Source organism: Kogia breviceps, chromosome 16, assembly GCF_026419965.1.
Source record: "Kogia breviceps isolate mKogBre1 chromosome 16, mKogBre1 haplotype 1, whole genome shotgun sequence".
NCBI lineage: Eukaryota > Metazoa > Chordata > Mammalia > Artiodactyla > Physeteridae > Kogia > Kogia breviceps.
The window spans coordinates 24,708,663-24,725,194 of record NC_081325.1 but is presented as its reverse complement, the minus strand read 5'-3'; the positions used below and the strand labels follow the sequence as shown (position 1 = coordinate 24,725,194).

The 16,532-nt window shown below is 39.1% G+C and overlaps 1 long non-coding RNA gene across 3 annotated transcripts in view; it reads right to left on the bottom strand.

Moving 5' to 3' along the window:
* LOC136792817 (uncharacterized) overlaps positions 1 to 16,532 on the bottom strand; it is a 407,046-nt gene that overhangs the window by 91,484 nt on the left and 299,030 nt on the right. For all 3 annotated transcript variants that reach the window (XR_010837281.1, XR_010837280.1, XR_010837282.1), the window contains exon 4: positions 4,562 to 4,642. This is a non-coding gene — a long non-coding RNA (uncharacterized lncRNA). The remainder of the gene's footprint in view (positions 1 to 4,561; positions 4,643 to 16,532) is intronic.

Below are 16,532 nucleotides of genomic sequence, written 5' to 3'. Positions count from 1 at the left end.
GTGTTAGTTTCAGTTACAGCCTTAAATGATTTTTAATGACTACACAGCATAGTTATATTTATCTAAACTCTACTTTTGACCATTTAGGTTGTTTACAGTTTTAGAATGGAAAGTAATACAGGAAGGAATCCCCTTGTCAATAGGTCTTTGTATAACTCTCTGAAGATTTCCTTATGGTAATTTCTCTACAGTAATCATGGGTTTTCTTAATTAATAATCATACAAAAACAATTTTTAAAAATCTTTTTTAAAATTTAATTTTACTTATTTTTTATACAATACGTTCTTATTATCTATTTTATACATATTAGTGTATATATGTCAATCCCAATCTCCCAATTCATCCCACCACCACCACCCCACCCCACTTTCCCCCCTTGGTGTCCATACATTTGTTCTCTACATCTGTGTCTCTATTTCTACCCTGCAAACCAGATCACCTGTACCATTTTTCTAGTCTCCACATATATGCGTGAATATACGATATTTGTTTTTCTCTTTCTGACTTACTTCACTCTGTATGACAGTCTCTAGATCCACCTATGTCTCTACAAATGACCCAATTTCATTCCTTCTTATGGCTGAGTAATATTTCATCATCTTTATCCATTCGTCTGTTGATGGGCATTTAGGTTGCTTCCATCACCTGGCTATTGTAAACAGTGCTGCAATGAACATTGGGGTGCATGTGTCTTTTTGAATTATGGTTTTCTCTGAGTGTATGCCCAGTAGTGGGATTGCTGGGTCATATGGTACTTCTATTTTTAGTTTTTTAGGGAACCTCCATACTGTTCTCCATAGCGGCTGTATCAATTTATGTTCCCACCAACAGTATAAGAGGGTCCCCTTTTCTCCACCCCCTCTCCAGCATTTGTTGTTTGCAGATTTTCTGATGATGCCCATTCTAACTGGTGTGAGGTGATACCTCATTGTAGTTTTGACTTGCATTTCTCTAATAATTAGTGATGCTGAGCAGCTTTTCATGTGTCCCTTGGCCATCTGTATGCCTTCTTTGGAGAAATATCTATTTAGGTCTTCTGCCCATTTTTTGATTGGGTTGTTTGTTTTTCTTAATATTGAGCTGCATGAGCTGTTTATATGTTTTGGAGATCAATCCTTCGTCCATTGATTCATTTGCAAATATTTTCTCGAATTCTGACGGTTGTATTTTCATCTTGTTTGTAGTTTCCTTTGCTTTGCAAAAGCTTTTAAGTTTCATTAGGTCCCATTTGTTTTCATTTTCATTACCCTAGGAGGTGGATCAAAAAAGATCTTGCTGTGATTTATGTCAAAGAGTGTTCTTCCTATGTTTTCCTCTAAGAGTTTTATAGTGTCCAGTCTTACATTTAGGTCTCTTATCCATTTTGAGTTTATTTTTGTGTATGGTGTTAGGGAGTGATCTAAAATCATTCTTTTACATGTAGCTGTCCAGTTTTCCCAGCATCACTTATTGAAGAGACTGTCTTTTCTCCATTGTATATACTTGCCTCCTTTGTCATAGATTAGTTGACCATAGGTGCATGGGTATATCACTGGGCTTTCTATCCTGTTCCATTGATCTATATTTCTGTTTTAGGGCCAGTACTATATTGTCTTCATTACTGTAGCTTTGTAGTATAGTCTGAAGTCAGGGAGCATGATTCCTCCAGCTCCGTTTTTTACCCTCAAGACTACTTTGGCTATTTGGTGTCTTTTATGTCTCCCTATAAATTTTAACATTTTTTGCTCTAGCTCTGTAAAAAATGTCACTGGTAATTTGACAGGGATTGCATTGAATCTGTAGATTGCTTTGGGTAGTACAGTGATTTTCACAATATTGATTTTTCCAGTCCAAGTACATGATATATCTCTCCACCTGTTTGTATCATCTTTGATTTCTTTCATCAGAGTCTTATAGTTTTCTGAGTACAGGTCGTTTACCTCCTTAGGTAGGTTTATTCCTAGGTATTTTATTCTTTTTGTTGCAATGGTGAATGGAATTGCTTCCTTAATTTCTCTTTCTGATCTTTTACTGTTAGTGTATAGGAATGCAAGACATTTCTGTGCATTAATTTTGTATCCTGCAACTTTACCAGATTCATTGATTAGCTCTAGTAGTTTTCTGGTGGCATCACTAGGATTCTCTATATATAGTATGGTGTCATCTGTAAACAGTGACAGTTTTACTTCTTTTCCAATTTGTATTCCTTTGATTTCTTTTTCTTCTCTGATTGCTGTGACTAAAACTTCCAAAACTATGTTGAATAACAGTGGCAAGAGTGGACTTCCTTGTCTTGTTCCTGATCTTAGAGGAAATGCTTTCAGTTTTTCACCATTGAGAATGATGTTGGCTGTGGGTTTGTCATATATGGCCTTTATTATGTTGAGGTAGGTTCCCTCTATGCCCACTTTGTGGAGAGTTTTTATCATAAATGGGTGTTGAATTTTGTCAAAAGCTTTTTCTGCATCTATTGAGATGATTATATGATTTTTATTCTTCAGTTTGTTAATAAGGTGTATCACATTGATTTATTTCCATATATTGAAGAATCCTTGCATCCCTGGGATAAATCCCACTTGATCATGGTGTATGATCCTTTTAATGTGTTGTTGGATTCTGTTTGCTAGTATTTTGTTGAGGATTTTTGCATCTATACTCATCAGTGATGTTGGTCCATAATTTTCTTTTTCTTTGTAGTATCTTTGTCTGGTTTTGGTATCAGGGTGATGATGGCCTCATAGAAGGAGTTTAGGAGTGTTCATCCCTCTGCTGTATTTTGGACGAGTTTGAGAGGGATAGGTGTTAGCTCTTCTCTAAATGTTTGATAGAATTCGCCTGTGAAGCCTTCTGCTCCTGGACTTTTGTTTGTTGGAAGATTTTTAATCACAGTTTCAATTTCATTACTTGTGATTTGTCTGTTCATATTTTCTATTTATTCCTGGTTCAGTCTGGGAAAGTTGTGCTTTTCTAAGAATTTGTCCATTTCTTCCAGGTTGTCCATTTTATTATCATAGAGTTGCTTGTCATAGTCTCTTTGGATGCTTTGTAGTTCTGCAGTGTCTGTTGTAACATCTCCTTTTTCATTTCTAGTTTTATTGATTTGAGTCCTCTCCCTCTTTTTCTTGATGTGTCTGGCTATAGGTTTATCAATTTCGTTTATCTTCTCAAAGAACCAACTTTTAGTTTTATTGATCTTTGCTATTGTTTTCTTTGTTTCTATTTCATTTATTTCTGCTCTGATCTTTATGATTTCTTTCTTTCTACTAATTTTGGGTTTTCTTCTTTCTTCTTTCTCTAGTTCCTTTAGGTGCAAGGTTAGATTGTGTATTTCAGTTTTTTCTTGCTTCCTGAGGTAGGCTTGTACTGCTATAAACGTCACTGTTAGAACTGCTTTTGCTGCATCCCATAGGCTTTGGATCATCGTGTTTTAGTTGTAATTTGTCTCTAGGTATTTTTTTATTTCCTCTTTGATTTCTTCAGTGATCTGTTGGTTATTTAGTAACATATTGTTTACCCTCCATGTGTTTGTGTTTTTTACATTTTTTCCCCTGTAATTGATTTCTAATTTCATAGCGTTGTGGTCGGTAAAGATGCTTGATATGATTTCAATTTTCTTAAACTTACCAAGGCTTGATTTGTGACCCAAGATATGATCTATCCTGGTGTATATTCCATGAGCACTTGAGAAGAAAGTGTCTTCTGTTGTTTTTGGATGAAATGTCATATAAATATCAATTAAGTCCATCTTGTTTAATGTGTCATTTAAAGCTTGTGTTTCCTTATTAATTTTCATTTTGGATGATCTGTCCATTGGTGAAAGTGGGGTGTTAAAGTCCCCTACTATGATTGTGTTACTCTCGATTTCCCCTTTTATAGCTGTTAGCATTTGCCTTATGTATTGAGGTGCTCCTATGTTGGGTGTGAAGATACACTTTTATTTATTTTTCATACCAGGGTTTATATAAAATTTTGTTTGGCCAAATGATTCTACTGGTGACTAATATTTGAAAATCACTCGCAGTCTATAGAAAAAGTAATCCTCCCATTCTTCAATAAGTCTAGGTGGGTCTCAGTTGAATCCACAACAAATCCTGACTTCAGAATTTCAGAAATAATTAATTTCACTATGGGATGACCAATAAAGATGGACTTCAGACTCTGACTTGATATCCAAACAAGCAAGGCATACCTGGCCAATGGTATCAACACTGATTAGGCTCCATCTGGCTAACACCAGGTCATAACAGACCAGAGAAACAAATTCCTCCCACATGGCCAGAAAATTTAATGGCAGTAACCCAAAGACTGACAGAGTCCCTATCTCATAGTTAATTCTTTTCATTTCTTCATAGTCATGGAGAGAAACTATTTGAAACATCGAATATGAGGAATTATGTTTGTGAAAGTCCAACCTTCTTGGGACATGATACTAAAACCCATCAGAAAGACCAGCCATTGGATTCTTACCTCTAGGTTCCAATCAGGTCATCCTGTTTTCATGACACACATCCCACTGAGCCACTGCACATAGGCACAGAACATGCCTGCACAGACACACAGGGGCATACCAGCTTCCCATACCTGATTCAGAGCAAAGCTACTTGCTGATCTTCTGGCTTCCTCTCTTCCTGAGTTTTTCTTCCCAGCATTCTTGCAACCAACCTGGAATATCAGGGTTTAAAATGTTGAGTAAATGAGTTCTCTCCATCAGTTATAATTTACTAACTTCCTTGCTTATTGAGCTACAGTTCACTGTAACTCCAGGGAAACTAATTAGAAAAGAAATTTAATATACAGTTCTATTCCCTATGAATTAATGTATGCTTCAACGACATTGCTTTTTAGCTGATGGAGGGTGCAAGCTGTTAGCATTGTAGAACAACTGTAGTGGTGACTTTGAATAACTCAAGTAAGAGCTGGATTGAAAATCAAAGAAACAAACAGCAATAGTTGAATGTAAGTTCCAAGGTGGGTGTTTGCACCATTCCAAATTGGTGAGCAACACTGTCCAAAGCATCAGAGTTCAAGGACACCAGAAGAAGAGAGCAAAAAGAGAATAATTGTATCTGTTGACCATTTGGGATCCTTGTTATTACATCAACACTATTCTTGGCTTCCAACAAATATACACAGAAAATGCTTATGTGGAGCAAGAGTCTTATTTTTTATGTATCATGATTTATAACTTGAAATAAATATTCACCTACTCTACTCCCTCTCCATTTTTACTAATGAACATTCTCCATGGATGGTATAAGTAGAAAGAGCCATCATTACTCTCCTTTCAGAAGTAAGGGAGCCCTCTACAACTGGTAGAATATGGGGGACAACCAGGTACCCTCACCTTCACCACCAGCTTACCAATGCTTGCCTTCTGCTAAAGTTGCAGGTGGGGGTGATAAACCTATCAAATTCTTTCTAGAGAGAGAATCTTGATAATGCTGAGGTATAAAAAAATGGTGAGCATGTGAGTGAAATAAAGCTACCCAAGTAGGATCAACGTAGAAGACAGCTGAAGATTCAACATTTTACCAACATCACCAGCATCTTGGTTTCACCCCATATTGGCCTTAGGTACAGATCTGATATTAGTAGAGCACAGTGGGCCAAGGAACTCACTAATCCAGCCCAACACTGAGATTCTTCAAAAGTGTTAATGCTTTTCAGTTTCTGTTCATTCAGTCTTTTCTTCTTGCCACTATTCTAGGCCCCTATGCAGCTGACCCAGCTAGGCCACATCAAGGTGGATTAGGAAGCCGTCACATGACACAGGTTCTCCGCATGAAGTTTGCTCAAGGCTTGTGGTGGATTTACAGGTTACAGAAATAAAATCTGCTTCCTTACTTCTAGCTTTAAAGGCTATTTCAATGATGCATGTGAGTAATGACATGAGTGATATTTAATACCTGGTGATTTGCTAAACATTTCACTTCTCTTCAAACCCGCAAAACCTTTTTAGAGACAATGCAAGGACAGGTTTTGAGGTTCTTTATTCAATCCTGAGTGAAAGACAGGGACAAGGAATTAAAAATGAAGGGCTCCCATAAAAGGGGAAATCGACAGTAACACAATAATAGTAGGGGACTTTAACACCCCACTTTTGCCAGTGGACAGATCATCCAAAATGAAAATTAATACAGAAACACAAGCTTTAAATGATACACTAGGTCTTCCCTGGTGGCGCAGTGGTTGGGAGTCTGCCTGCCGATGCAGGGAACACGGGTTCCTGCCCCGGTCCGGGAGGATCCTGCATGCTGTGGAGCAGCTGGGCCTGTGAGCCATGGCTGCTGGGCCTGCGCATCCAGAGCCTGTGCTCTGCAACGGGAGAGGCCACAATAGTGAGAGGCCCGTGTAGTGAAAAAAAAAAAAAAAAAAAGATACACTAAACAAGATGGACTTAATTGATGGAATAGGACATTCCATCCAAAAACAACAGAATACACTTTCTTCTCAAGTGCTCATGGAACATTCTCCAGGATAGATCATATCTTGGGTCACAAGTCAAACCTTGGTAAATTTAAGAAAATTGAAATCATATCAAGTATCTTTTCTGACCGCAACACTATGGGACTAGATATCAATTACAGGAAAAAAAAACTGTAAAAAATACAAAAACATGGAGGCTAAACAATAAACTATTTAATAACGAAGAGATCACTGAAGAAGTCAAAGAGGAAATCAAAAAATACCTAGAAACAAAGGACAATGAAAACATGATGACTCAAACCTATGGGATGCAGCAAAAGCAGTTCTAAGAGGGAAGTTTATAGCATTACAACCTACCTCAAGTAACAAGAAACATCTCAAATAAACAACCTAACCTTACACCTAAAGCAATTAGAGAAAGAAGAACAAAAAAACTCCAAAGTTAACAGAAGGAAACAACTCATAAAGATCATATCAGAAATAAATGAAAAAGAAACGAAGGAAACAATAGCAAAGAACAATAAAACTAAAAGCTGGCTCTTTGAGAAGATAAACAAAATTGATAAGCCATTAGCCAGACTCATCATGAAAAAAAGGGAGAAGATTCAAATAAACAGAATTAGAAATGAAAAAGAAGTAACAACTGACACTGCAGAAATACAAAGAATCATGAGGGATTACTACAAGCAACTATATGCCAATAAAATGGGCAACCTGGAAGAAATGGACAAATTCTTAGAAAAGCACAACTTTCCCAGACTGAACCAGGAATAAATAGAAAATATGAACAGACAAATCACAAGTAATGAAATTGAAACTGTGATTAAAAATCTTCCAACAAACAAAAGTCCAGGAGCAGAAGGCTTCACAGGCGAATTCTATCAAACATTTAGAGAAGAGCTAACACCCATCCTTCTCAAAGTCTTCCAAAATACAGCAGAGGGAGGAACACTCCTAAACTCCTTCTATGAGGCCACCATCTCCCTGATACCAAAACCAGATAAAGCTGTCACAAAAAAGAAAACTACAGACCAATATCACTGATGAACATAAATGCAAAAATCCTCAACAAAATACTAGCAAACAGAATCCAACAGCACATTAAAAGGATCATACACCATGATCAAGTGGGGTTTATCCCAGGAATGCAAGGATTCTCCAATATATGCAAATCAATCAATGTGATACGCATATTAACAAACTGAAGGATAAAAACCATATGATAATCTCAATAGATGCAGAAAAAGCTTTTGACAAAATTCAACACCCATTTATGATAAAAACCCTCCAGAAAGCAGGCATAAAGGGAACTTACTTCAACACAATAAAGGCCATATATGCCAAACTCACAGCCAGCATTGTTCTCAATGGTGAAAAACTGAAACCATTTCCTCTAAGATCAGGAACAAGACAAGGATGCCCACTCTCACCACTGTTATTCAACATAGTTTTGGAAGTTTTAGCCACAGCAATCAGAGAAGAAAAAGAAATCAAAGGAATCCAAACCAGAAAAGAAGAGGTAAAGATCTCACTGTTTGCAGATGACATGATACTATACATAGAGAATCCTAAAGATGCTACCAGAAAACTACTAGAGCTAAATAATGAATTTGGTACAGTAGCAGGATACCAAATTGTTGCACAGATCTCTTGCATGCCTGTACACTAATGATGAAAAATTTGAAAGTGAAATTGAGAAGACACTCCCATTTACCATTGCAACAAAAAGAATAAAATACCTAGGAATAAAACAAAAGACCTATATGCAGAAAATTATAAGACACTGATGAAAGTAATTAAAGATGATACAAACAGATGGAGAGATATACCATGTTCTTGGATTGGAAGCATCAACATTGTGAAAATGACTATACTGCCCAATGCAATCTACGGATTGAATGCAATCCCTATCAAACTACCACTGGCATTTTTCAAAGAACTAGAACAGAAAATTTCACAATTTGTATGGAAACACAAAAGACTCAGAATAGCCAAAGCAACCTTGAGAAAGAAAAACAGAGCTGGAGGAATCAGGCTCCTGGCCTTCAGACTATACTACAAAGCTACAGTAATCAAGACCATATGGTACTGGCACAAAAACAGAAATATAGATCAATTGAACGGAATAGAAAGCCCAGAGATAAACCCACACACATATGGTCATCTTATCTTTGATAAAGGAGGCAAGAATATACAATGGAGAAAAGACAGCCTCTTCAATAAGTGGTGCTGGGAAAACTGGACAGCTACATGTAAAAGAATGAAATTGGAACACTTTTAACACCATACACAATAATAAACTCAAAATGGATTAAAGACCTAAATGTAAGGCCAGACACTAAACTCTTAGAGGAAAACAGGAAGAACACTCTGACATAAATCACAGCAAGATCCTTTTTGACCCACCTCCTAGAGAAATGGAAACTAAAAGCAAAAATAAACAATGGGACCTAATGAACCTTAAAAGCTTTTTCACAGCAGCAGAAAACATCAAGAAGATGAAAAGATAACCCTCAGAATGGGAGAAAATATTTGCAAATGAAGCAACTGACAAAGGGTTAATCTCCAAAACTTACAAGCAGCTCATGCAGCTCAATATCAAAAAACCAAACAACCAAATCCAAAAATGCGCAGAAGACCTAAATAGACATTTCTCTAAAGGCATACAGATTGCCAACAAACACATGAAAGATTGCTCAACATCACTAATCATTAGAGAAATGCAAATCAAAACTACAATGCGATATCACCTCACACTGGTCAGAATGGCCATCATCAAAAAATCTACAAACAATAAATGCTAGAGTGGGTGTAGAGAAAAAGGAACCCTCTTGCACTGCTGGTGGGAACATAAATTGATGCAGTCACTATGGAGAACAGTTGGAGGTTCCCTAGAAAACTAGAACTACTGTATGACCCAGTAATCTCACTACTGGGCATATACCTTGAGAAAACCATAATTCAAGAAGAGTCATGTACCACAATGTTCATTGCAGCTCTATTTACAATAGCCAGGATATGGAAGCAACCTAGGTGTCCATCAACAGATGACTTTATAAAGGAGATGTGGCACATAGATAAAATGGAATATAGGTCAACCATAAAAAGAAACAAAATTGAGTTATTTGTAGTGAGGTGGATGGACCCAGAGTCTGTCATATAGAGTGAAGGAAATCAGAAAGAGAAAAACAAATACTGTATGCTAACACATATATATGGAATCTAAAAAAAAAAAAAAAAAAAGGCTCTGATGAACCTAGTGGCAGGACAAGAATAAAGATGCAGATGTAGAGAATGGACTTGAGGACACGGGGAGGGGGAAGGGTAACCTGGGACGAAGTGAGAGAGTGGCATGGATTTATATATACTACCAAATATAAAATAGATAGCTAGGGAAAAGCAGCCACATTGCACAGGGAGATCTGCTCGGTACTTTGTGACCACCTAGAGGGGTGGGATAAGGAGGGCGGGAGGGAGATGCAAGAGGGAGGGTATATGGGGATATATGTATACTTATAGCTGATTCACTTTGTTTTACAGCAGAAAGTAACACAACATTGTAAAGCAATTATACTCCAATTAAGATGTTTTTTAAAAAAAGTATGTCTTCTCTGGTAGCCCTGGAGTTCAACCATGGAACTTTACTCCAAGACACAGCATGAAGTCTTCTCAGGGTGAACTATACTAACCAAAGTGGAAAATTCCTCTCCAAATTTGTATGTGAGCAGAACCTGCTTGTGCTCAGCGGTAGCCCATGGAAAGAACCTGGCAACGTTGAGGGATGTCATAGGAAGCAAGTCTATAAAACTCATTTTTGTGTTTACTGTAGGGATGTTGTTAAGGATGTGGCTGAGCACATCCCACAGTGTTTCCTTTAGGAAGATCTGCTGAAGAAATTTTTCTCTTCCCTCAGGACCACAATTAACCACATTTCTCCTGAGTAACTGGGTAGTTTACATATTGTAGGTACTGTATATGGAGGCCCATCCCTGCACATACCTATGGCATAGGGTTCTCAAACCTTACCGTGCACTAGGAGCATCTGGGGGGCTTTTTTTTCTTTTTCTTTCTTTTTTTTTTTTTTTTTTGAGGTAAGCGGGCCTCTCAGTGCTGTGGCCTCTCCCGTTGCGGAGCACAGGCTCCGGAAGCGCAGGCTCAGCGGCCATGGCTCACCGGCCCAGCTGCTCCGCGGCATGTGGGATCCTCCCGGACCGGGGCACGAACGCGTGTCCCCTGAATCGGCAGGCGGACTCTCAACCACTGCGCCACCAGGGAAGCCCCTCGGGGGCTTTTTAAATGCAAATGCCCCGCTGATCCCAGACCAACTGCATCAGAATCTCAAGAAGGACATCAGTATTTTGTAAGGTTTTCTGGGTGATTCTAACATGCAGCCAGGGCTAAGAACCACTGCTACGGAGCCTTATAGCATGTGTTATGGGCCCTTTTTTTCCTATCCAGTTGCCCAATTTGTTCATTCCTTATGTGTCTTTACTAGCCTCATAAATCTTTCTTTGAAAGTTGAGTGGATGACATATATATACACATTAGTTTATGATGATTAACTGTATGAGTTAGGAATAGTCACGTTTTTGGGGGGCCATGCCATGGGGCTTGCAGGATCTTAGTTGCCCAACCAGGGACCAAACCTGCGCCCCTTGCAGTGGGAGTGCAGAGTCCTAACCACTGGACCACCAGGGAATTCTGAGGAATAGTCACTTCTTTAGATTAAATTCAGTTATTCTCACCACTTTCTCCAATAGTACATATGCTAGTACATATAGTACAATAGTACATAGGCTTCTGTGGGTCCTCCAAGAAGCAGATGTCAAGATGGGATTATATGTGGAAAAAAACTTATCTGGGGAAACAACTGGGGGTGGAAGGAATGGAGAAGGAGCTGAGAAGGGCTTGGAGAACCATCAGTGCTAGATGTGGGTCTGACATCAGGGAAGGAGAAAGAGAAGGAATGAAGGGTGGGTGACGCAGCTCTGGGTGAGTTTCGCATGGCCGATAAGGAGACCTAGAGCCCAAGTCACCAGTAAGAGGAGCTCAAGGTCCCCAGTGGCAGGCCAGATTTAGCACCCGTGCTCAGCCATTGGCTGGGAGCACCCAAAGGAAGGGTAGCCTCCTGCTAATGGGATGGTGGATTTCAGAGCACTGCACTGGGCCCATATGTCAATCATGCTCCCTGTAGTTGGAGATCTGAGAGGCACGTTTCTATGGTAGCTGCGGTACATCATCTGAATTGCTTTCTCACTGACTCTTCCTATTACTTGTGTTTAGAAATAACAAAGGATTAGTAGGGATGAGGATGTAGGACAGGAGGATGAAAGAAAACAGCAGAGCCAAGAAAATGACAAATGGGGGTGCCTGAAAGTGGCTGCAGGGGGCAGGGAGGGCATTACATGGAGCATTAGTCCTGGTTCAACAACAGAACAAAGAGAGAGATGTGGGGTGGAGGCAGGAATAACAAGTGAGAGAAGGGTGATGCTTCTAGGACAAAACTTTTGGACAGGGAGTGAGAAGGACTGTGCTGGTTCGACCTTGACAGGAAGCCTCAGATGAAAGTCTGGATGTCATTTGCACGTAAGAAATGGAGGCATATTTCAACCTGGGGTGGCTACCTGACGCCCACTGCTTCAGCAAAACACATTTGAGGCTTTAATATTAACAAACACACTTTGGTTCTTTTGCGTCATGGTTTCCTCTCCTGGTTTCATGTGGTAATCACTTAGGGAGCTTAAACGTACTGATGCCTGGGACCCTATCTGAGTAATTAAATCCGAATTTTTAAGGACAAGTATGTATCTCAGTATTTTTATAAAGCACCTCAGGTGGTGATAATGAGCCTCTAGGTTCAGCTGCTTCAGCAAATGTTTCCAAAACCTATCAGCAGAGCATGTGAAGGGCCCATGAATAAAATATACATTTAGTCACATAAATATCTGAGAACAGCTTGAGGGTATGAGCATTGTATAAAGTGCTTCAAAGTGCTAAGATTTAATATTTAAATAACCCATGAAAATTGTATTTTCAGCCTGACTCTTTCTGTTTGCATCAAAGACCATCATACACACATCATCTGCTCTGCTACATCAAAATTATGGAAAAAAATCACTTCCTTCTCCCTTCTCATATTCTTCTTCTGGAAGCAGGGTGAAAATGGGTTTCCATTTCTTAATAGGTCAAAGCAGAGAGGAAGCAAGGACAAATGCGTCTACTGCATGAAGAACAAAACCAAATACCCTACTGAGAGTTCATTTCAACAATTATGTATTAAATACTTTCCCTGTAACTGGTGCCATGCAGGGCACAGGAACAGAGGTGCCACAGAGTAGAACAAGAGTAGTACTTCCAGGACACCCAGACCTAGCCCTGCTTGAGAATGGGAGGGCCCAGAAGTGTAGCTCTAAAAAGGCAGAGGCCTTCATAGTGGAAAGGAGAATGCCATTTGGACAAAGATGAACCACCCAAAAGGCAGTCCAACATTGACTGAAGTATTTTATGGTAATTTTATTTTCAATACAAATCATTAATTAAGAACATCCTATGCACCAACACTGTGTAGGATACTTCAACTGATTTTATACAGGAAGCCCTGGGAATTGGTCTTATCTGGTTTTTGGGGGTTCCCATGGAGAGAGTTAAGTCTCCTTTTCCCTGAAAAGTCCTTGTCATAGATTGAATAATGACCCCGCCCCAAAGATGTCCTAATCTCCAGACCTGTGACTGTTGCATTCCATGGCAAAAGGAATTTTGCTGATGGGAATAAGTTAAGGACACTGAAATGAAGATTATGCAGGTAGGTCCAACTTAATCACATTTGTCCTTAAAAGAGGAAAATTTTTCCCAGCTGTAGTCAGAGAGAGAGCTGTGAGAGGCTCAGAGGGGTGGCAGTGTGACTTGCCAGTGTAGGCTCTGAAGTGGAGGAAGCAGCCATGAGCCAAGGAGCGCAGACAGTCCCTAGAAGCTGACAAAGGTAAAAAAAAAAAAAAAAAAAAAAGGATTCTTCACTAGAGTTTTTGGGAAGGAAAGCAGTCCTACTGACACTTATTTTAGTGTGATGAGATCCATGTTGAATTCTGACCTACGGAACTATAAGGTAATACATTTGCGTTGCTATGTAAACCGTTAAATTTCTGGTAACTTGTTACAGCAGCAATAGGAAACTAATACAGTCCCAGAAGGATCCCAAATCCACTTTTAGAAAGAAGAGACATGAGGCTTAATGTTTTGGGGTTTCATTTTTTAAGCTTCTTATTTTGAGATAATTTTAGACTTATGGAAGAATTTCCAAATACTCTTTATACAGCTTTCCTTAATGTTAACGTCATACATGATAATAGTGACATGATCAGTATTAAGAAATTAATCCTGGTATAATACTATAAACTACAGATTTTATTCAGATTTTACGTTTTTCCACTAAAGTCCTTTTTATTTCTATTCCAAGGTCCCCATTTGCATTTAGTCATCATGTCTTCTTGGTCTCCTCCAATCAGTGAAAGTTTCTCAGATTTTCCTTGTCTTTCACGATCTTCAGTGTCTTCAATTTGGGTTTGTCTGATGTTTTCTCAGGAGTAGGTTGAGGCTGTATTATTGGGAAGAACACCACAGAGATGTGCTTTTCTCAGGGGATCATATCAGGGATTCAGGATGTTGATTGGTCTTATTACTGGTGATGTTAACCTTGATCAATTAGCTACAGGTTTTTCCATGATCAAGTTCCATCTTTTGCTTTAAAACTAATACATATAGTTTGGGGGAATGATACTTTGAGACTACACAAATATCCTGTTTCTCCTTAAATATTTGCTCACTAATGCCATCCTCAATCAATGAATCTCACCTGCAACAATTACCATTGGGGTGTAGTCATGGGGACTTTCTAGTTCCTTCATTCCTTCTACATTTATTAGTGGAAGATCTGTAAGGGAGAGTTGTTTCTTCTCGGACTTTTATTTATTCAGTTACTTACATCAGTATGGACTCAGGATATTTAATTTATCCTTTGCATTATGACCCAGCGCTATTGTTATTTATTCTGTTGATCAAATTGTTTCACATTTGGCCATTGGTGGCTCTTTCAAGTAGGCTTCTGTGCCCTTTCAATACGTCTTGATCCTTTTTCCTTTCTTTCTTCTTCTTCTTCTTTTTTTTTTGTAGTACTGTTCACCTTGAATTTTCCCTGCCCCAGCCCTGGAATCAACCACTTCTCCAAGGAATGCCCTGGTTTACTTTATTAAAGAATAATATTTAGAAGCCAATATCTGGACTGTAAGAAGGTTCATTGCTATTGAGATGTCACTGCTTCTAGTCTCTCATAGCAGGCAAAGCTAGCGATACGTGTATGTACACTAATTCAGGCATACACACATTTATTTATATATTCCTGTATCTATCTGTTTATATGTATTTTTCATTTTAAAAAAATTTTATTAAAGTACAGTTGATTTACAATGTTGTGTTACTTTCTGATATACAGCAAAGTGACTCATTGTACACACATATATATATATATATATTCTTCCTCATATTCTTTTCCATTCTGGTTTATCACAGGATATTGAATATAGTTCCCTGCACTATACAGTACCACCTTGTAGTCGTTTATATGTACTTTAAAAATCAGACCACCTAGAGGGGTGGGATAGGGAGGGTGGGAGGGAGGGAGATGCAAGAGGGAGGAGATATGGGGACATATGTATATGTATAGCTGATTCACTTTGTTATAAAGCAGAAACTAACACACCATGGTAAAGCAATTATGCTCCAATAAAGATGTTAAAAAAATAAAATAATATTCAGCATTCCTTTAAAAAAATCAGTTCATACTGATTTCTCTAACTCCAACCTAACACCACAAGGTTCTTTCTTACCTCCCCTGTTTTCTTATTTAGAACATGTTTCTGCAACTGTGAGAAATCTGGATCTCCTTATCTACAGTGTATTTATCTATTTTATTTTTTATATTTTGAAGACAGGTATATATTATTTGCAACTCTCCCAGCTCCATCGGCCATACCACTGACCAGTCCAGGCTGCCAGTTGCTGGTTGGGTTCTAGGTGGAATGTTAGGGGATTCTCCTAGTTCTGTTGTGGCCGGTGGATCCACGGTTACCGGGCAGTATCCTGTGGTGGGTCAGTGTGATGGAGGGGCTGTGATCCTCTGTGGAGCTTGGCTTTGGGCTGATCCTTTGGAAGATGGGTGAGGTGGTAGTGAAACGGCTGCCCAGTGATCCAAGTCCACGACTGACTTTCCATAGCATCCAGTGGAAGACAGGGATGTGTCCTCTTGTTATGGCCTTACTGGTGGGTCTCCTATTTATATTCAGACTTGTTCAGTCTGTTAGAAGCTGACTTTATGTACGACATGAAAGGCAGCTCTCAGAAACACTGGCTGCATGGATTAAGGAGAAATGCCAACTCACTGACAAGCTTAGGGTGAATGAAAAGGAGTGTGCAGAGTCTGAATCAGTTTTAGAGAACGTCAGGCTCGCAAAAGAGTCTTTAAAAATAAGCAGCCTTACAAATACTTACAGAAAGGCGAGGAGGACCAACTTGATGTTGATGGAAAAGTTAACTTCCTTGGTTAATGAACTGAAAGAGAAATCCAAATGCTCAAAACAAAAGAGGAGATAGAGGAGATTCTAAAAATGCTTGAGTCCCTAAAAGAGGTCACAAGACTCATCATATCATAAGGAGTTTCTCCAAACCTGCCAAGAGGCCAAGAGCCAAGCTCTGATGGTCCCTTCTGCAGGAGGGGGCCTAGGATTTAAAGCAGCACTGCTCCCTCCCCTCCACTTAGGGCTCCTGAACTGTCACACTGTGTTCATCTACCTTGACCTCCATCCGAGGGTCAAGGCCAGGAGGTCCAGAGGAGCCCCCCTATCAGATGTAGTTCCTCCACCTTCACATGCTGGACCCAGAAGGAAACTCCTTCATGGTCCATTCCTCCACATCTAAAGAACCTTGTACTTCCAGGAGCAAACCAAGAAATGTGGGACTTTCGCTTGATGTAAAGTTTGGATTATCTCTCATTAGTGGTGAAAAAAAATGTTGTACTTAAGAGACTAATCTTTTACTCATATTGAATCCTCATCAAACTACATTTCTCAAGACAATG